The sequence below is a fragment of the Protopterus annectens genome, chromosome 3.part1 (genome assembly GCF_019279795.1).
Source record: "Protopterus annectens isolate FY-2018-M chromosome 3.part1, PAN1.0, whole genome shotgun sequence".
Lineage (NCBI taxonomy): Eukaryota > Metazoa > Chordata > Ceratodontiformes > Protopteridae > Protopterus > Protopterus annectens.
Window position 1 is genome coordinate 624,765,898 of NC_056732.1, and position 21,985 is coordinate 624,787,882.

Below are 21,985 nucleotides of genomic sequence, written 5' to 3' on the forward strand. Positions count from 1 at the left end.
GTAAGAGTCCCGGATGTGCCAAGAAATGTGCAACTGATGCTTGCAGAGCAATCATTTGCTATAATATTGACTTCCCTATCTGCAGGTTAGTACCTGTCTACCTGCTGCAAAGATCGTTACTTGATAAAGCACTATGAGTTTATTGACACCATTTCTGCACCAATGCTCAGAATGACACGAGTCTTTATCACTAGTATATTTTTTTAAGCCTGTGCAGTGTGCATATGCAGATGTTCATCGTGTTTCACTGTTGCAGTCATGACTGTAGGGTTCTCCCCTGCCGGCAGGCAGTCCTCGGTCTGCCAGAATCCCAAAGTCTGGGTCCGGCGACGGCTGTTCAGCCATGCTCCCTGACGTCAGAGTGCCAGGAGTACAAAGCTGACAGCCGACGCCATGTTCTCCAATCTTTCTTGCCGTGCAGTGATAGCAGTTTGCAAGTGCCGGTCGGCTGACTCCTGACAATTTTTTCTAAACAAACTTCAGTCCAAAGACTTTCTTCTCCTACTCAAAGCTAAGTGCCCCGTTGGGGAAACTTTTTTTCTTGCTCCAGTCCGATGTCAGAAAAAGTTAATAATTGTATTTCATGTGGGAAACAAATACCTCATAAGGATTTTCATTCTTACTGTATTCCTTGCTTAGGCCCTGACCATGACGTAGCTAGTTGTTGGTTTTGTGCTAGATTCAATCAACGTACTATTAAACGAAGGTACAATTTTGCATTTCATTACTTCGGTAGGTGTTTTAATTACAAAATGTCGTCGGATACTGTTCCGGCTACCGGAGTTCACAAACGACGCAAGGACAAAGACAGGCCTCCGAGGTCCAAATCAGACAATATCGCACAAGCAGAGCCAGCTTCAGGTTCGGCCATCATCAGTGAGGCACTTTTGCAGCCCCTGTCGTCGGCCATTTCGGAACCGATTGCCAAAACGGACTCCCATGAGGAGCCAACTAGGCCTTTGAATATTTCTGTTGCAGGACCTTCGGACAATGCTCCTTCGGATGGGTCCGGAGCCGCTGTGCAGGTACCGGCTTCCAAAGGGGTTTTCAGGCCTACTCAGCTTCTAATAAAGGCAAAGCCAAAGACAAAGGCAAAGACTCCTTCCAAATCAAAGACTGCAGCCCAGGCCTCTTCTGATCCGGCTCCCAAGTCTCAGAAACAGTTACTTAAGATGGCAGAGGACTTACTTATTATGATTAGGGGTTCACATCCCCCTCCAGATAAAAGGCCAAGGCAGGAAGTTTATTATGACTCCTCTGATCAGGCTTCTGTTTCTTCAGTTTCTTCTTCTGACCAGGAATATTCTTTCCCTCCTTATGAGGATTCTGATGCTGAGGAATCCATTCCTTCAGCTTCTCCCCCTGATGATTTCTCTTTTGGGGAAACTTTGCATGAAATGAGGGAACATTTCCACTGGGAAGGACAGGAGTATTTAGAATCTAAGAAAAGACTAAGGGATTTTCTTCTTCTTACCCAACATAGACCCCTGGCTATTCCTCCTATTTTGGATATTGTGGATGATGCTTTTTCGGAGGCTAACTTAACTCCTGACTCTTTTCCTCCAGCTCCTGTTAAGCCAGACAGATATTATAGGGTTCCTGATTCCCACCAGTTTTTATACAAGAATCCTACTGCTGATCCTGAAACCATTTCTCAGGGCCCTAAGGCCGCTTCTGCTAAAAACCACATTCCCACAGAGAAGGATTCCAGATCTTTAGAAAGATGGGGCAAAAAAGTGTACACTTCTGCTACTTTATCTATTAGGGCTTTAAACTGTCAGTTTCATATGCTGAAATACCAGCAATTTCTCCTGTCTGTTTTAAAACAAAAGCTAACTTCCATTTCCGCCTGTGCAGATGATAAGGAACTACATGACTTAATGCATGCCACTGAACAAGTTGGGAAGCATGGTTTACACTGTGGATTTGATGCCTTGGAGGCTTCTTGTAGGGCTGCTGCCTCTGGCACAGTAATTAGAAGGCATGCATGGTTAAAGGAACAAAATTTGCCAGATCAAGTAAAAGCTAAATTATTGGATGCTCCTGTTCAGCATAATGTTTTGTTTGGATCTAAAGCTGAAGAGGTGATTAAAAAGATGGAGGACAAGGCAAAATCCATGCAAACAGTTAAAGATTTCTTACAAGTACAGCCACCCAGATTTAGTAGGAATGGGCCTACAAATAATTGGTCCTTTCCCAATTCAGACAGGCCTCAGAGGGGTAGATACAGACGCTCCCGAGGAAGGCCTCAAATGCAAGCCTCTTATAGACCAAGACAGTGGACTGCTTCCACCCCTAGGGGAGGAGAAGACAAGTCGCAAGCTCATAGGAAACAGACTCAATGACTTCCTCTGTTGGGCTGCAGGAACTTCTTGCCTGGAAGCCCCTCTCGGAGGAAAACTTTCTCTTTTTCACCTAAATTGGACTCTCATATAACCCAAGACAAGTGGGTTCCGGATGTGGATTCAAGAGGTTACAAATTCCATTTTCATACCCTACCAAGGCCAAGCGGATGGCCAGATCTTCCAAAACATCAATGGTCAGAGGCCTTAAACCAGGTGGAAGCTCTCTTGGCTATGAAAGCCATAGAACTAGTTCCACTTTCAGAGATGGGATAAGGTTTTTACTCAAGGCTCTTTCTAGTCCCCAGGAAGCAAAATTTATGGAGACCCATTCTGGATCTGTCAGTCTTGAACACTTTTCTAGAGATACCAAAATTCAAGATGCTTACTCTACAGCAGCTACTTCCAATGCTGACCAAAAATGCATGGATGGTAACTTTGGATTTAAAGGAGGCATATTTACACATTCCCATCAGGCAGGAATGCAGAAAATACCTCAGGTTCAAGGTCGGATCGAGGCACTATCAATTCTCTGCGCTGCCCTTTGGATTGTCTACTGCGCCCAGGGTCTTCACCAAATGCCTGGCTCCAGTAGTAGCTTATTGCAGACTCAAGGGAATTCAAATTTACCCTTATCTGGACGGCTGTCTTATTCAGGCAGACAGCAAGGATGTCTTACTCCAGCATCTAGAGTTTGTTCAGAATCTTCTCAAGTTCCTGGGATTCACTGTAAACATAAAAAAGTCAAATTTGACACCCTCACAACAGATAATTTTTCTGGGCGCTTCACTAAACACAACAACCCAGATGGCATTTCTGACATATGAAAAACAATTACAGCTGGCTTCAACTTTCAAAACCTTGGCAACTTTAATTCAGCTGTCTGCAAGGAGATTCCTGCAGGCTTTGGGTTACATGGTCTCCTGCATCCTTCTCGTACCATATGCAAGACTACATATGAGGAAAATACAGTGGTACCTAAAAAGTGTATGGTCTCAGCATTGCCACAGTTTAGACATACTGATCTCTGTCCTGCCTTGTCTTCAAAAGGAATTCCTTTGGTGGTCCAAGGCATGTACTCTAAACAAAGGAAAACCCTTCTGTCTGCCTCCTGCCACTCAGATACTAACCACGGATGCCTCAGATTATGCATGGGGAGCCCATTTTCAGGGCAACTGTCTGCAGGGCCTTTGGACAAAGGATCAGAAGCACCTGCATATCAATTTAAAGGAAATGTTAGCCATTCAGAAAGCTCTATTGGCCTTCAGGAATCTTCTACAACCAGGACAACTACTGATACGGACAGACAACACCACAGTTATGTGGTACATAAACAGGCAAGGGGGATCTCATTCCTATCCCCTTTGCAGACTAGCAATGGATCTTTGGAACACAGCTCTAGCTTGCAATCTGGACCTTCAAGCACAGTTTCTACCAGGGAAGCAAAACTTCCTGGCAGACAGTCTGAGCAGAAACCTTTTGGACCCACACGAATGGATGCTGGACACCGAAATATTCAAGATGATTACAGCAGTCTGGGGATGTCCTCACATAGACCTCTTTGCATCCCACCTCAATCATCAACTACAGATTTTTTGCACCAGGACTTTCCACGAACAAGCTTGGAAAGTGGATGCACTATCATTCAGTTGGAGAAACCTCTCGGGATATGCCTTTCCGCCTCTTCCTCTTCTTCCACGGGTATTATTAAAGATCAAACAGGACAAGCCCACGATGATAATCTTGCTGGCCCCAAATTGGCCTCGACAGTTTTGGTACCCAACACTGAAAAACATTTGTCTGGAGCCCCCTTGGATTTTACCACAGACTCCGAACCTTCTGTCCCAACACCAGGGTCAGGTTCTACACTCCCATGTCAAAACTCTCAGCCTGGCGGCCTGGTTAATCCAGGGTCTTTGATTCATTCTCTCCTACCCAAGCAGGTTATGGATGTCATTTTAGAAGCCAGACGTCCTATCACTAGAAAATCTTATGCAGGAAAATGGAAAAGATTTTGTTCCTGGATGCAGGCTCAGGATTCTGATCCTCTTATTCCTAACATTCCTCAAATTTTACTTTACCTGACAGACCTCTTACATAAGGGTCTCTCTTTCTCTTCCATAAAGATACATGCCTCTGCTATTTCTGCTCATTATAATACAGACCCTCCAATCTTTTCCCACCAGCTCATGAGACAGTTTCTCAGAGGAGCTAAGAACTTAAGGCCCCCTAGATCTCCTCCCATTCCTGCTTGGGATCTCAACTATGTTTTGGAAAAGCTCACCTTACCTCCTTTTGAGCCTGCTGCCACATCTGACATCAAGTTTTTATCTTGGAAGACAGCCATCCTGTTAGCTCTGACCTCTGCCAGGAGAGTTTCGGAGTTGCAAGCTCTCATGGCTGTGGAACCTTATATTATTTTTCATCAAGACAGTGTGTCTTTAAGGACTAATCCTACTTTCATGCCTAAGGTGGTTTCCAAAGTGGCTTTAAATCAAACTATTCACTTGCCAACTTTTTTCCCCACTCCTCAAAATAAAGGGGAAAGGATATTACATTCCTTGGATGTACACAGACAACTACGTTTTTACCTGGACAGAACCAAGGACATCAGGAAATCAGAGCAATTGTTTGTTTCTTATGCTTCAAGTTCCCAAGGTAAAGCCATTTCAAAACAGACCATTTCTAAATGGATTGCTCATGGAATCAGATTTTGCTATTCACACCATGGAAAGCAAATCCCAGGGAGTATAAGGACTCACTCTACCAGAGCTGCTGCCACTTCAGCTGCCTTCCTCAGGGGAGTTCCTACCAAAGACATTTTGGAAGCTGCAACTTGGAGTTCAGTGCATACTTTTTCCAAGCACTACAATCTACCTCTCTACTCTAAGTCTAGGGCAGGCTTTGCTTCTGCAGTCTTGCAGGGCCTTATAGCTGCCCCCTGTACTTTATGACCACCTCCCTTTCATTCTGCTTTGGGATTCTACCCTACAGTCATGACTGCAACAGTGAAACACGATGAACATAGTACAGTGTGTACACTTACCATAAATGTAGATGTTCGAGTGTCTTCACTGTTGCAGTCTGGGTTTCCCTCCCTCCTGTCCCCTCTTATTATTTCTTTTGTGTGGTTCCTTTTTTCACCCTTCTTCTGAGGTGTATTTGCAAAGGGTATGGGACCTTACTCATTTTGGAACTCCTGACATCTGGGGCAAGAAAAACTGGAGAACATGGCGTCGGCTGTCAGCTTTGTACTCCTGGCACTCTGACGTCAGGGAGCATGGCTGAACAGCCGACGCCAGACCCAGACTTTGGGATTCTGGCCGACCGAGGACTGCCTGCCAGCAGGGGAGAACCCTACAGTCATGACTACAACAGTGAAGACACTCGAACATCAACATTTATGGTAAGTGTACACAACTGTACTTTTACCCTAAGGTCTTTCGAGGAAGTTATAAGTTATAAAAGTAGAGAAAGTTCACTGGACTCAACAAGCAGCAGCCTAGGGAAGAGGAGTAAGTTAGATTTCTCTTGCAGCGTGCCAAAATTGACATCAGAAAGTTAAGGATAAATTAAAAATATGGGCTGAAGGCATTGTCATAAAAGGTGTTGCTATCTTGAAGTCAGAAAGAAGCTGTCCTTGAACTTAAGGTCCTCCAGTTAGTAATTTGGCAGGGGGGGGTCTTTAAAGGCTTAGTAGTAACAGTTTTTAAAGGGAACTTTGAGTGAAGTGAAGGATTTGCATTAGGTTTCATTACATTTACCATGGTTCAGGGAAAATAAGGATAAGCAAAGATGGACTACAGACATGTTTTGTAGAAATGAGAATGTATTTTTGTCTGTGTATCCAACTTAGACAAATTAAATTTGTCACTAGCTGGGTTCTGAATTAGACACGACCCTTTCAGCTTCAGTCAAGCTAGCCCATCTTTGATTTAGTAGCTGACTGTTTTTTTCCTACAAAAAAATAAATAGAACTGAACTGCAGTTTGAGTTTCAGTCCTATTTGTAGGGTTGAAATTGAGAAATATTTGATGCATGTGAAGTTGCTTGGTAACCTTGCAATTCTTCCATGCTTTGTCCCTGGATTAGATTAATTTTAGCTGGAAGTTTCTGGTGCCTTTAATTCTTCAGTTGGCCACTGTTAATTATATTGCTATCTATTTTCTTTGAAGTGAATAATTACATATCTGAATAAACCACCTGTCCTAGACTGCATTTTTATTTTATCTTTATTTGAAATTTGTTTATCAGGAAAGTCCGACTCTGTACAGAACCCATTCTCAGTGGTGGCTTGGGGGAGTAAAGCTCCAATAACTAAACATTTAATACATGTACAGTAATACACAATTTGTAATACAAGTGTGATGACAGAAGAGACAACATTCTGTTCCAGTCAATCACTTCTAGATTGATTAAAATCAGAAGCTCTCCGGTGAGTGAGAAAGAGCATCCTGTATTCAGCCTGTTACATGATCAGAAAGTTTACTGAGCAGTGATCAGTTATAGGATTAACCCAAACAATTATTCCATAGCATCTGCCTGAGTTGTTAGTAGTAATGATATCTGAGATTGTGTCATTGACAGTCAAAGGGTTGTCTATAGTAGGAAGTGACCAATGTTGTCATATAATTTACAAAGGCAAAGTGCAGGAGTTATCAGTACAAACATTGTCTCCGTTTAAGACTGCAGTCTTCCAAAATATAAATTTCTTTTTATAGGTCCATGGTACAACAGGAAAAGTAAATTCTCAATAAGTATTAAAGTATTACAGCAAAAAAGGGGGATTGTAAACATAACAGATAAAGCCTTTTGTATATCCACCAGCAGGCCATTTTACTACTAGCCAGCTGAATGCACAATCATTTTCAGGGCTTTCTGGTGACTTGCTAACTAAAACAATACTCCTGCCGCTACTATAAGGCCTGATCGGTCACATATGAAAGCTTGAAAGTTACTCCAATTAGATGATTTGGCAAGATGGAAATTGGTTGAAAACATCTTGGTTAGTGCATTCCTCTCTACAAAGGACCTCAAATGTTAACAAGCCCATCAGTCACAGATGCCAACACCTGCAGTCAGAGTGTGAGTATGTAAGACTTAATAATTAGCTGCTATGCTATATCAGCAAAGAATTTAGAAACCAGGAAGCAGTAACTAATACCCAGAAGGAAGGAGGCTTGTTGGAAAAGGCTGTGTAACATGCTGCTAGTGAAGCTATTGTTTTGGGAGTCATTTAGATAGTGCAACTACAGAGAGGAGCATAAGTGGGAAGACAGTGTTAGTTCCTGTTAGCTTTCACTAGCATCTGGAGTGATGTTAGGTGGTAGTAATTCTGTGCTCCCATGCACAGCAAAAGATACAAAGGAAAGTCTGTTACTTTAACAGTGGCAAAGAGGGAAGAGCTCCTCAAATCATATAGCCACCACAACTCTCCAGATGTATATTAGGTGATGGAAATGATGGAAGAGGCCAACACCAGCCAAGAGGGACCAGCAGCCATAATAAATGAGGTAGCCAACCATGTCGATCCAGATGTGGTCTTGTATCCTTCTGCCTGTAAAATCTGTCAAATAGATTATTCATATAAAAGGAGTGGGCATTGAAGATGACAAAAACACTTATCAAAATGACTTATAAATGTGCAGAGGACAACCTCTAAAGAGAGGAAATCATTGTCATATATTAAGTATCTGGGATAAGGGACTAATCCCAATGTTGGTGATTGCCACTAAGCAAAATTTTAAATGTTTAATTTTAATTTTTTTCTGATTGTCTCAGAAACTTTATAGTTCTAAGGTTTAGAATGGTTAGACCTGACTAAACTGTGTAGAGTGCAAAATATACCTACCTGATAGAAATGCACTACTAAAAATAACATTTCATGGTTTATAAGTGGCAATAGTTAAACATGTATCCCTTTTTGAAGTTTTAAGAGCAGATTTTTGAGTATATTTTTAAGTGGTAGCTAGCTGGGTGGTATATGGGCAAATTTATGACATCTGAGCACAGAATATTGAATTCTGGCCACTCTGCTATATATACACATGTACATGTTTGAAGTTTGAACTAAATTTGTCTGCTAGTAGTAAATTGCCTATGTCCAGAAATTTAAATTAATTTACTGTTATTTCTGTGCAGTGCTGCAAATTGTTTCTGAGGTTTCTAACATAGTTAAAGAAGACTTTCTGGTTGCCCGTTACCTAGTTGATTATTTTTTACCTCATGTCTGGCTTTCATTGATTTGATCAGGGTAACAAGCTCCCTATTAAGTTTAGCAAGAGTGTCTTTAGCATCTTGAGAGTTACATTTATTTTTGCAAACAATATGTTTTCTTTTATTACAGAGCCTGTTTATATTTGGGTTCAACTAAATGGAATTATTCTTAAATGTGGCTTTCTATTTACATCAGAGGGGGATAGATGTGTTTATGCAGCTATTTACATGTGCATAGGATTTGACAGTAAAGGATTCCACATAATTCAGGCCACCGCTTAGTTTTAGTAGATTAACCTTAGCATAATATCTGAAAATAGAGGTATTGGAAGAAGCTTTTGGTTTCAGTCTTTTAATGAATATGACTGATCTGTGGTCCAGTTTAGCCAGGGAGGAAGTGGCAGTTGGTGGACACCAAAGTTGTCCCATATTATTAAGGACCAAGTCCAGGATTTTAGCACTCTTGTTTGGGTACAGACTAACTGATCCAGATATCCTGTATTGATGAAATCCAGAACTGTCTGGGAATACATACTCAAGGATATAAAAGTTTCCCAGTTAATGGAGGAGTAGTTGATTGAAGTCTCCTAGAATAATGGTGTTGGCTTAATGCATAGTGACACCATATTAGTTAAGTAGGAGATATGGACTGATGAGGTACATAGAGGGGACCTATAGTTAGGTATGACACAGTAAGGAGTTTTGTTAATGCTAAGTTGGATGTAGAGGAATTCCACGTCATTATTCCACCTAGTAAGTCTGGAGATGAATTGTTCTTTAAGAATATGTAGACACCATCACCTTTTCATCTTGGGTGATAGGCCTGAACTTGTGGCAGGTATTGAAATTCTGCATTAAAGGAGTGCTGTCATCAGTCTTGAATTAGGTCTCTGTGATGATGCATATATAGATGTTTTCCAGGGGAAGGAGTGCTTGTAAGGAGCAGACTTTTTAGCTTAGGCTCTGAAAAGGAAATTGGTTATTTTCTAATTCATGTAGCTATAAAATTCAGTATAAAAACTGTAAACGTTTCTGAATGCAAACACACTATCTATTAAAGCAGCATCATGGTAAGGAGTACTTCAGTACAGAGAGATTCAACTATATACAGAGCCATGAGCTCCTTTATACCTATCTGTCAAAAAAAAAACCCCCAAACAAACACCAAGTTCACACAGAGTTTAAAGCTGTTGTAACTTTGACAAAATCTATTTATGTACATTGAGTAAACATTGTAAAAATATTTGGAAAGGACAGTTTGACAAAATCTCTAAGGGAGGTAGCATACCCCTCAGCTGTCCACGTTTTTGCAGACTGTCCAGATGTTTGCCCCATATTCCTCCTAAAAAGGATTGAAGTTGCTAAATAGTTTTAGACATCCTATCCTTTAAAAAATGCATACCAACACAAATCCTGTTATTCTAGCAATACCAGCACAAATCCTGTTACTCATGAAAGCAATATTTATAATCTGTCCCTGTTTATTTTAGGCTTTGTCCAGATTTCTTGCACTAAGAAGTTGAGGTGTGTGTGTGTGTGTGTGTGTGTGTGTGTGTGTGTGTGTGTGTGTGTGTGTGTGTGTGTGTGTGTGTGTGTGATAGAGAGAGAGAGAGACACAGACAGAGAGAGAGAGATGTCCTAGTTAGATCTAACAGGTGGAATTTATTTAAAAATGCATTTTCAAGGAATTGTGAGCTTCAAGGTTACTGCTGCTCATGCTAAGTCTGCTTAAAATATGCAACTGTTTTGTTTAGCAAATGGTATCATTATTATGGTATATAATTTTAAGCAGTGTTAGCACAGCAGGTAGCATACTTGCATCTTGATGCAAAGGGCTGTAGGTTCTATTCCTACAGCATGTACATTTGCATTTTAAGGTGGTATGGTACTGCAGTTCTTAGTATGTCCTCCTTTGGATGAGCCACCTAATAACTATGAACCTGTTTTTCAGCTTGCCACCCATTCCCTATTGTAATATACCAGCTTACCATTTCTTTTAATGTAACATAGGCAATTTATTCTTCAAGGGCAACAGGCACTTAATTTGTAAATGAAACACTGAAATATAAACTTGTTTTCTAGCAACAATCTCTTCATTGGTTTCAGATCTCTTTAATGTGGAATTATTCAGATTACTTTCTGCATATTGACTGATATTGGTTGATTGTATGACAGAAGTTTGAGTGGCCCTTTATGGTTGAAATGTTCTGAATTGGGCATGCTGTCATTATTGGTTCTTGTGATTTGTTTCATTGCTTAAAGGAAAAATGTTCAGAACTATAAATTTAAAACACACTAACAAGTGGTGCTGTATTTTACAAGGGATATAATTCATGTATTATATAGTATAATTAATACAGTCAGGAAGGTGAATCCAAGAACTTTTGCATGGTTCTAAAAATGTGTGCAAGGAGCCTATGATTTGAAAACAGCCCAAAGGTAAACGTACCCAGCCACTGGCCAGATGCATTTTCTTTGAATGTAAGTTTCAGTGCTGTTTCAGTGAATGTTGGTTTCAAAGGTAAAGTTTTAATGCTAAGTCTGTTTTCATTGTAAGACTATTGCTTTGTTTAGGTTTAGTAAATGCCTATCAGTGTTTGTGCTATAAAATTTGAAATAAAAGTTGTAAATGAAATCCAAATATCTGTAATCATTGTAGAAGTAAAGCATAATACAGTATGCACACTGAGAGATTTGAACAGTGTCTATGACAAAAGGGGAGAAATATTCAAGTAACAGGACACTGGGATGGCTGTGTGGGTGGAGGGGGAGGGCTCTGGGGTTGTGTGGGCGGGGCTCTGTGGCTGCATGGGCGGGGCTCTGGGTTTGCACCCCCCCTGCAAAAAATCCTGCAGGCTCCCTTGGAAGGTACATAGTAACGAGAACACAAATTACACCTAGGCTTATCACCTGTCCCACTTTGCGAGGGACAGTCCCTCTTTGGGCAGTTGTGTCCTGCAAAAAAATTGAAAAAAATCCCAAATGTCCTGAGATTTTAGGAAAAAATATTTCCTGTATTTTATGTGATAGTTGCATAAAACAGTTATTCTGTATCTGAAACACCTAAATGTTATAAGAATCAGAATAAGCAACTAAAATGCTACAAGAATAAGTTTTTATTTAGGAAAAAAAGTGAAGTTCTGTCATTTGTACTGGCCGTGGATATGTTTTGCCCTGCAAAATCTGATGTTTGTACCAAAAATGTCCCACTTTGGGCATTTGAAAAGGTGGCAACCCTAATTACACCATTTCATAAAGTGAGCACTCTATATACAATGATCAAAAACATATACTGTAAATGAAAAACATTGACAGAAATCACATCATTCAGGCAACTTGAGTAAAGTATGGTCTGGTTAAAGGTTTGCTGGTACTTTATGGAGGAGATTAGAGGCGCTTATAGCTATCCGTGGATTACACCTACTTATACATGTATTTATACATATACATTTGTGAAGGCTATCAAATTACAATACTTTAACAGACAAATAGTTTAGAATTAAAGTTGTTTGGTTTAGTAAAAAGATGCAAGGTGGATAGATGGGAGGAGGGAAGTGATAGACAAAATGAATAAATGAAGAAGAGGGAATTTATAAATGTAGTAGTTATTTAGTGATTAAAGACAGATAGGCAGAAGAAAGATAAAGATTTAAGAGGGAAATGTAAGATAGTTACTTAGAGGAAGGAGGGGGTACAAGAGCTATATTTTATTATCCTGATGTGTCACATAAGCAAAGCCAGGAGTTTGATAAATGGTGTTTGAGAAGGTTTTTGAATTGTGATAAGTTGCTGGTGGTTCTAATGGACTGGGGCAGTGCATTCCAGATTTTGGTGACATAGCTTGAATATGGAGAGTCCCCAGCACTATTGGTGGATTTGGTAACTTGTAATAGAGATTTAGTTGTTGATCGAAGTAAACGATTGTTGGAATAAGGCTGAATTGTATTTAGGAGAGCAGGGATTTTATCTGGGTAATGAGCATGGTGCCAAAGGTGAGTATTTATGAACGCAAGTATACTGGGCTGCAATATGTGTTAGTGAATGGTGTAGTGGAGAACATGACAAGAAAGATGAATTGACAACTGCATGGTATTGCAAGTTGTGGTAGCCCAGCTTCAGTAAAGTTGTGATGCAGGTACTTTGAATCTCAGGTATTAAAATTGCAGGGAGTATAGTAATTCAACAACAAGGTTACCTTCAAAGGAATTGTGTGTGGGGGTGGGGGTGTGTATGTATGTGCCTGTGTGTGTATGTATGTGTGTTGTCTTTGGATGGTATATTAGAGAACACTAGTGCAGAGCTGGGCTGACACCTGCCCTGGTGGGAGAGTGTAAGGTTTCAAGTGCAGTGGGCTTCCTGCAATGAATGTTGGAAATCCTGAGATGAGGTCAGAAAGGTAGCTTCACCATCGCTATCACTGTAATATGTGGGGAGTATGGTGAAGAGCACTGGTTCTGTGTGTGTCTGTGTGTGTTCTGAGTGGGTGATATAATAGGTAACTGCCAATCCAAGCTGTGCTCACACCTACTTCATGCAGTGGTGGTGGACATTGTGGTGTGAGTGAAGTTTGCCTTATGAAGCAGGAGTGGTACTTCCAGGTATAAAGGACACCAGATGATGTGTTAATGTGTGCGTGTGTGCATGTGTGTGAGTCTGTATGTGACTCTGTCTGTGTCTGTCTTTGTGTGTCTGTTTCTGTGTCTATGTCTGTGAATAAGTTTATGACATAACTGTGAACAATGGAGCAAAGCTGGACTGACAAGTGCCCTGTTGATGGAGCTTCTGGTGTCAGTGCATTGAGCTTGCTGCAACAAATTCTATATACCATGAGCAGGTAGCATTAGCAGCTGTGGTCCCTGTAGCTGTACCATTGTTGTTTTATGGAAAGGTGGATAAAGTAACATGGTTCACTTGTACATTTTGTGTGTGTGTGTGTGTGTGTGTGTGTGTGTGTGTGTGTGTGTGCGTGTTGGATGGTGTAATGGTAATCAATGGAGCTGAGATGGAGTGGCACCAACCCTGTTTATGGATCATCCAGTGTCAGTGCAGCAGGATTGTTGCAACAACTGTGAGGTGGGCATTGCTGAATCACCTGCAGCTTGGTTCCACCCGGATCTGTTGGCTCTGGGGCCTATATAAGCCTAGCCAAAAAAATTCCCTGGCTTTCACCACCATTTCCTATTTCCTGTCTAATTGTTGAGATTTTTCTTAGAGACAGCTAATGAGCTTTGCTTGACATGAATGGGTAGTCTGTTCCAGAACATGGGAAGTCTCTGGGACAGGAATCTATCCTTCCAGCATGTTCTGTTTTTTTGTGGTGGCAAGGTCCCTAGAGCATGTGGCTCAGAGGGATTGGGGTTTCTTTAAGTACAGCATGTCCAACAGATCTGGGTTTGACATGGCTTTGTATGTTAGGCAGAGGTCACTTCTGAGTAGGCGATAAGTGACAGATGTAGACCTGGAGTTTTTTGAGACAATCTGCATATGGCATCTGTTTGAGGCCAGTAATCCTCTTAGTGAGGTATTTCTGTGGCCTTTCTAGTTGTAGATGTCTTGCGAGGTACATGCCAAATGAGGTGTTGTACTCTATAATGGGTCTGATGAGGAATGAGTGGAGAGGAACAATGACCTAATTTTATTTTATTTTTTTATTTTTATTTTTATTTATTTAACATTTGTTGACCGGGAATGTCCGACTAGGTTCCACAGAGCCTGTTTTCAGCGGAGGCCTAGAGAGAAATGCTCCAGATGCATGTCTTTTTTTCTGGATGTGAACCCCTTTGTGATGAGATGTGCCACATAGAAGGATTTTCTGACTACTGTGGTGATGTGATTATCAAAGGAGAGACTACTATCCACCTGTTTCCCAAGGTCTCTTATCACACTTTCAGTGTTTGGTAGGCTACTGCCTATGTGGTAGTTCATGGGTGCAGTGTTTTTCCCAAAGGGGATGACAATGCACTTCTTGGCATTGAGCTTGAAGCCATGACTTTGACACCAAGCATCAGTCTCAGTGAGGTCCCTTTGCAGAATGTCCACATCATTAGGCAATTCTATTACGGCACCTAGTTTGCAGTCATCTGTGAACTTCATTTGACCTGTTGTATTAGCCTGGACTTCTGAGAAGTAGATGCCAAACAGGAGAGGACCCAGGACTAACCCCTGTGGTACTCCACTTGTAGTGGTCTGAAGTTGGATTTGGAGTCATCTACTTTCACTGTGTGGGTTCTGTCAGTGAGCCAGTTGGCCACCCATCTTGTGACATAGGGATTTATGCCCAGTCTAGTTTTTTCTATTGAAAATGCTTGCCTGGCTTCATTTTCAAAACCTTGCAGAGGAGTTAAAATTGCGCTTAGAATCTGATGTTTGGATGGAGATTGTGGTCCCACTGCTGCAAAAGTTATGAGTTATGTAAGAGGGTTAAGTCGATGTACAGGGAATCTATCTGATTTGCTTTAACCCTCCCGTTCAACATTTTCTGTCAGTTATTTTGCTACATTGTCCAACTGCATCAAGAAATAAAAGAAAACAAGCCATCTAATAAACAGACATGTTGGCAGAGCAGTTTATGAAAATAATGCAGGAATCCCCGCTAAGCCAAGGACAGAAAAGGAGGTGTAATGGCCCTTGTGTGACTACCCTACCTGGCATTCTATTGTCTCCCCCAGAAAGTCTGATTCTCCATTTATGTCTCTCTGGAAACTTGTTGTTTCAGACAGATGGGTTCTGAGACGGACTACATGGGAAAGTGATCCCTCCTTTACAGGGTATACGTTCACTAAGCAGGACCAAACCCCTGTGTTCCCTACTGTCCTACATCACTTGTTGTTGTGAGAGCTGGTAACAGAAAGAGTTAATTTCTCCCAGTGGGCAAGAGGTTCATAGGATGGTACTAGGCTATCAGCCCTAGGGCCTATGCAAGCCTAGCCATAACAATTCCCTGGCTATTTCTTCCCACACTGTTTACTTCCGTGGGCCCCTGTCTAACAGGGCGACTGATGTGATCCCCAGGGTGAATTTCCTTTCTCCCATCCAATCTTCAAGGTTCCTTTTGAAGAGGGCCAAAGAGGCACTCTACTTGACATGTATGGGCAGTCCTATTCCAGAGTCTGGGGAGTCTCTGGGTCATGAACCTATCCCTCCAGCACATTTTGTTTATTGTGATGACAAGGTTTAGATCCCTGAAGTGTGTGCCTCTGAGGGATTGGGATTTCTTTAAGTGTAGCATGTCCAACAGCTCTGGGTTTGACATGGCATTGTATGTTAAGCAGAGATCACCTCTGAGTAGATGATATGCGACAGAGTATAGCTGGACTTTTTTTAAGGCGGTCAGTGTAGGGCATCTGCTTTAGGTCTGTGATTCTTTTAGTGAGGTATTTCATGCGGCCTTTCCAGTTGCAGATGTCTTGAGAGGTGCATAACAAATGGGGCATTGTATTCTATAATGGGTCTAATGAGGGATGAGTACAGTGGGACAATGACCTCTTTTTTTTCTGGATGAAAAGCCCTTAGTGATGAGGTGTGCCAGATAGAAGGATTTCCTAACTGTTGTGGCGATGTGGTTATCGAAGGTGAGACCACTGTCCACCTGTGTCCCTAAGTCTCTTATCACACTTTTGGTGTTTAGTGTACTGCGACCTATGTGGTAATTCACAGGTTGGGGATAACTATACATTTCTTGGTACTGAGCTTGAGCCCATGGCTCTGGCACCAAGCATCTGTTTCTATAAGGCCCTTTTGTAGAGTATCCATATAATTTGGGGATTCAGTAATGGCTTCCAGTTTGCAGTCATCTGTGATCTTTGTTAGCCAGAGTCCCTTAGTGTTGGCCTGTACTTCAGAGAAGTAGATGCCAAACAAGAGCGGTCCCAGGACTGAATCCTGAGGTACTCCACTTGTCACTTGTCTGGAGCTGGATTTGGAGTCCGCTACTTTTAGAGTGTGGGTTCTGTCAGTAAGCCAGTTGGCAACCCATTGAGTGACATAGGAATTAATAACCAGCTTAGTAAGTCTATCCATGATTCCAGAGTGGGGGATGGTGTCAAAGGCCTTGTCGAGGTCCAGATAGGCTGTGTGGACCTCCTTACCCTCATCCATGGCCCTGGAGACTGATTCGAAGAAGTCAATCAGGTTCACGAGACAAGATCGGCCCTTCACAAACCCAAACTGCGGGGGTGGGGGGGGCAGCATTTGAAGATTGCCAATGTCTTTGTTTATAAGTTCCATGATAATACATTCCATGGCCTTGCAGATCAGGCTTGTCAGACTGATGGGGCGGTAGTTCCCGGGATCCAAGGTGGATCCCCCCTTGTGGAGTGGGATAACTGTAGCTGTGCACCACTCAGTGGGCACGAAGTCTGAGGTAAGGGTATGATTAAACATGACACTTAGGTGAGGTGCCAATTCATTTTGTAGTTCATATAGTACACAGCCTGGGATGTCATCTGGTCCCATGGATGCTGTATTCTTAGCTTTAGAGAGTGCGTTTTTTACCTGTGTGGCCATTATTACCAGAATTTGGCAATCTTCTGGTATTGAGATGTGCTGTTTAGAGGGTGAGAGGGGGGGTGAAGTTGGCACTGAATTGATCTGCCAGGATATTGGCAATATCCTTGGGATCAGTATATTTAATGCCATTCTGTTGTAGCTCAGAGCAGATCTGAGCATTGCCATTTAGATTCTTGACATAGTTATAGAATGCCTTGTGGTTGTCTTTGGAATCTTTGGCAATTTTATTTTCGTAACTAGCTTTGGAGGGTTTTATGAGGGATTTCAGCTTCTTACTGAGGCTGGTAAGGGAGTTTTTTGCATCCTGGAATTTTCCTCTTTTCTGCAACAGTTTCTTCCTTTTGTTGTAAAGTTTGTTTATGGCAGGGGACCACCAGATTGGCTTCCTTTTTTTGGAGGAGAGTATCTTGGTTCTATTTGGGATGGCATGATTCATGCATGATTGGATGTGCTCGTACAGTGCCTTAGTGCAGGATTCAGCAGTCGAAATTTCAGTTCCCGTCTGCATGGGTGTCATGAAGTTTGTCACTTTTGACTTGAGTAGCATGAAGTTGGCTTTGGAGAAGTTTTTTATGGAGGTTTTGTTACTGGGGGGTGGGGGTGGGATGTGGATGTTAAGGGTGATTAGCTTATGGTCAGACCTGACCAATGAGGGGGTGACCATAGGTGTGGAGCATCGATTTCCTATGTTGGTAATGACCAGGTCTAGGATACTGAAGCCCCTGGTGAGACTATGGATTAGTTGATCCAGGGCATTGGAATTTATGAATTCCAAGAACCGTTGGGCAAAGGTGTTGGTACATGAGTAGTTTTCCCAGTTTATGGTAGGGTAGTTGAAATCACCCAGTATTAGGGTGTTTGGTTGTATCTTAATATTTTCCAGTATGTTTAGAAAGGTATTGTGAGAATCTTGGGGCATGGTGGGGGATCTGTAGCAAGCTACAATTTGGATTGCAGTCTTACCTAGTGTTAGTTGCACCTGGAGAATTTCAGACGCATTGTGTTGGGCAACTAGTCTGGTGGTGTGAATATCCTTGGTGAATATGGACACTCCTCCACCTTTAGTTTTTCAGTCCTAGTTAGGTGGTGGCCGAAAAGTATGGTAAGAGTTGTAGCCTGGTATTGCAGTGGTGCTCTCTGGAGCCTTGAACCGGGTCTCAGTTACTGCACAGATATCGATGTTCTGTATTTTTAGGAGTGCCTCGAGAGAGTGCATTTTGAGGTTTAGACTTCTAGCATTGAGTAGCATTACCTTCAGAATTTGCATGCTTGTACCTGTTACGGTGGTGGTTTTGTCCTTTGAACTTTGCCTAAAAAAGGGCACTGTAGTGGTGGCAAGAGCATTAGCCAGTAATCTGAATCCCAGGGGCAACAGGTGCAGGCTATCTCTGGCAAAGCATTGTGGTATGTCAATCATGTCGTCCCAGACAGACAGATACTGGATCCCCCTTTGAATGACACCAGAAGCTTAGCCAATTGTTGAAGTCAATCATTTTGTCCTTATATTGTGGTATCATTCTGGGAAAGGTTTCCATGCTAAAATCCAGGATTGAACCAGGGACCTTTAGATCTTCAGTCTAATGCTCTCCCAACTGAGCTATTTTGGCTCATAGGTTTTCAGCCATGAATGTTTCCAAAAAAAAAAAAAAGAAAAAAAAATGACTGGAGCCCAGTTAATGACCTTTGCCTTAACCACTTTTGATAGTCCCCAAGTTGAAGACTCTTTCATAATGCAATCTCTTATCCCCTTGTTTCCATTCTGAACTGGCTGATTGGTATACATGTAATGAAAGGAGTAATCGCTAGTCTGATGTTAGATCATGGTACTGATATCACATGTAATCTCTATTAATTCCATTATGTTACAACGCAAGACCTCCTCATGTAGCAAGATTCTGATAATGCCTCATGTCTCGCTCTGCTTAACGTGGCTAAGATTTGTTGGCTGGTGGAATAAAGATTGCTCAGATATGGATGTAAATTTGGTGTGAGCTACATTCTGGTTACCTGGCCATGCTTTGTGACACAAACACCATGTGCATATTAATGTGTATCTTAAGTTTAACAATTGGTTTTGTCAGTGATATTTCTCCTACCTCATCTGTAGATGGTAAGCTGTCATCTTTGACTTAGGGTTCCCAAGCATAAGTATCAGACCTTCGTCTTCATCTGCTGTTGATCAGTTATTTGAAGTTAAACTGAGGAGTTGTGATGTCTACATAATGAATTCATCTCCTCAGCATGATACCTGTTAGCTCAGTTTGCCCCTTCCTGTACTGAAATCCAGACTCATTGTTATCATCTGGCTTCACAAGTTATGCACTTGTAGATGCTAAGGTAGCTGAAAGGTGTCTTATCTAAATTTAAAGAGTCTCTTACAATCTTTGTATTTATATAGTGTTGTTGCCATGCGCTGTTTGTACATTTGCTGGCTTGCCTGCACTTTGTTTCAGCTCAGGTATTTAAAACCCAAAGTTTGCCCTTTGCACCCTTTTATAATGAAGCCAAATTTACCCAGTCCTGTTATAGATATTAGTTGGTGTTACACTTTTGACATCTCATTTGCTCTGTTGATGTTCCTGGGATAAAAGGCCTCTCATGCTTGATCCCAGCTGTAAGAACTAAATTCATATGATAACAGTCACAATTACAGAAAAAATGACTGTTGTGTAAACCATACTGTTAGAGGTAGTCTGGTTTATATAGCTTCCTGGAGAAAAGTGTTAATTTCTGTAGAAAAGCATGTTGTGGCAACCTGCAAAAGAAAACAATTTTGAGAGAAAGTAAGAACAGTATGCACACTGTATGGAACAGTGAGAGTAGGCAGTGTATAGTATGAAGTAAAGAATATACCAAGTTGTTTCAAAAACATCATACCAGCAATGAATATGTGCACACAACGGCAGTAGTAACTGCAAACAGAAGGACACATCAGTGGCATGCCTAATGGGTAAAAATGCAGAGGACTGCAATTCTGTGCAAGGCAAATATGAATATTCATTTTGGTTAGAGTATGAATTTGCAGTCATAGCTGAATCTGTCAGTGGCCCAGATTAATTATCTGTGTATGTTACTGGCATGTTCAGAGGAATACTTAAAAACCTTTACATTAAGGATTGGTAAAAGCATATTTTTACAATGAGTTACTGTGAAAGTGCTATTCAGATGATAGCAGTAAGCATAGGTCTCAACCTCTTAAGAGGCCAATGTGGAACACAGACCTTAACAATGTGTAACAAATGGTCAAAATGTGGAACACCCTATTTTCGCACTGTGTGAAACATGCCATTGCCATGGAGCATGGTAGAATATCTGTAAAATTCAATAAGACCCTTCTCAGATCCAAAACCTTTGTTTTATAATCTGCAATACCATATCCACACCATAAGTAAATGAAACAGCACTTTACAAAAATAAAATTCACATTTAATACATTTTCTAAACAGACATTAAAAGTCACACAAATGGTTTTAGTTAGACCAAGTTAAACAGCATCCTGTCTAATTTAAAGCATCTCATTACTATAAATAACTCACTTCTGACATCCATCCTGACATACCTCTCAACCTCTTAGTGCAAGAAATGTGGACAAAGTGCAATGTAATAGGGGACAAGCAGCACAGAAATAGAAACACTTTAAATATTGCTCTTATAAACTTGGAAATATTGGTAGAACAGGATCTATGTTGGCATACAACAGACATACTAGGAACAAGCAGCACAAAACTAGAGGCACTGAATATTGTTGTAAACTTAGAAAGTTGTTTGAATAACAGGATCTGTGTTGGCATAGAGTTTCTCAAGGTATGGCAATTACTTTGAGACATACTAGGGGGACAAGCAGAACACAAAAATAGAGACACTTTAAATATTGCTCTTATAAACAGAAATATTGCTCTGATAAACTTGGAAATATTGCTAGAATAACAGTATCTGTGTTGGCATACAACAAACATACTAGGGACAAGCAGCACAAAACTAGAGAAACTAAATATTGCTCTTATAAACATAGAAAGTTGCTAGCATACAGGTTCACAAGGATAGAAATTCTTGCAGAGGTAACACTGCAGCTACATTTATAAAGCACTTACCTCTGCCTATAATCCACAGACTCAGTCTCCACACACACTAAATTTAATCCAAAATGATGATCTGATCAGCCCCGGTTGTCCAGCAGGCAGCAACACAAACCTCAGCCTTCTAGTAATCCATCTGACTGATCTTGATCCACCAAAGCAAGGCCCCTGAAGTCCCTTCAGCTTACGGACTCCTCTCCTGGCTTCCGAGTCCCAGCCCTGACATCTTCAATCCACAGCAGAATGTGATTGACCTGTATTGGGGAGCTGTCATTGGCTCCTGTCCTGAAACATGTTACTTGATTGGCTCGTACACTGCATTCGCGATTGGCTGTAAATGCGGTGTACGAGCCAGTCAAAAACTGTAGAGCACAGCCAGAGCTGTGTAATGTGGAAGGGCAGCACAGCTATGGATTGGTTTGTATACTGCGATCCCAATTGGCAGTAATTGCAGTACACAAACCAATCAGAATGCATGTACCAGAGTCACAGCTGTTCAATGTGGAACAGCGGAACACTGGCTTCACTTGTCATTAAATGTGGAGTGTTCCGCATAATCCGGAGGACTTGGATGCTCAAGCAGTAAGGAGAGATGAGGGAACAGTTTCAGAGGCACACCTGGCTCACTGTATTGTCATTCAAATTAGCTGAACCTTTCAGGGAAGGAAATGTGAAACTCTTCTAGCTGAGGGTGGGAATATGGGAGTAGTAGTCTTTCAATGTGAACTTGAGGACTTTGAGAGGAAGAGAAGATTTTAACTTAAGAAACCCCAAAATGCCTCATATCATAATGAGGTACACTTGAGAGGTATGATGGGAGTAGTAATTTGAGAATGAACTGAA

The 21,985-nt window shown here is 41.4% G+C and overlaps 1 long non-coding RNA gene and 1 other non-coding gene across 2 annotated transcripts in view; one reads left to right on the plus strand and one right to left on the minus strand.

Moving 5' to 3' along the window:
- LOC122798225 overlaps positions 1-21,985 on the plus strand; it is a 1,314,900-nt gene that overhangs the window by 330,494 nt on the left and 962,421 nt on the right. The window lies entirely within an intron of this gene.
- Positions 18,601-18,673, minus strand: TRNAF-GAA. Its single transcript has one exon. It is a non-coding gene; the product is annotated as a tRNA-Phe (tRNA).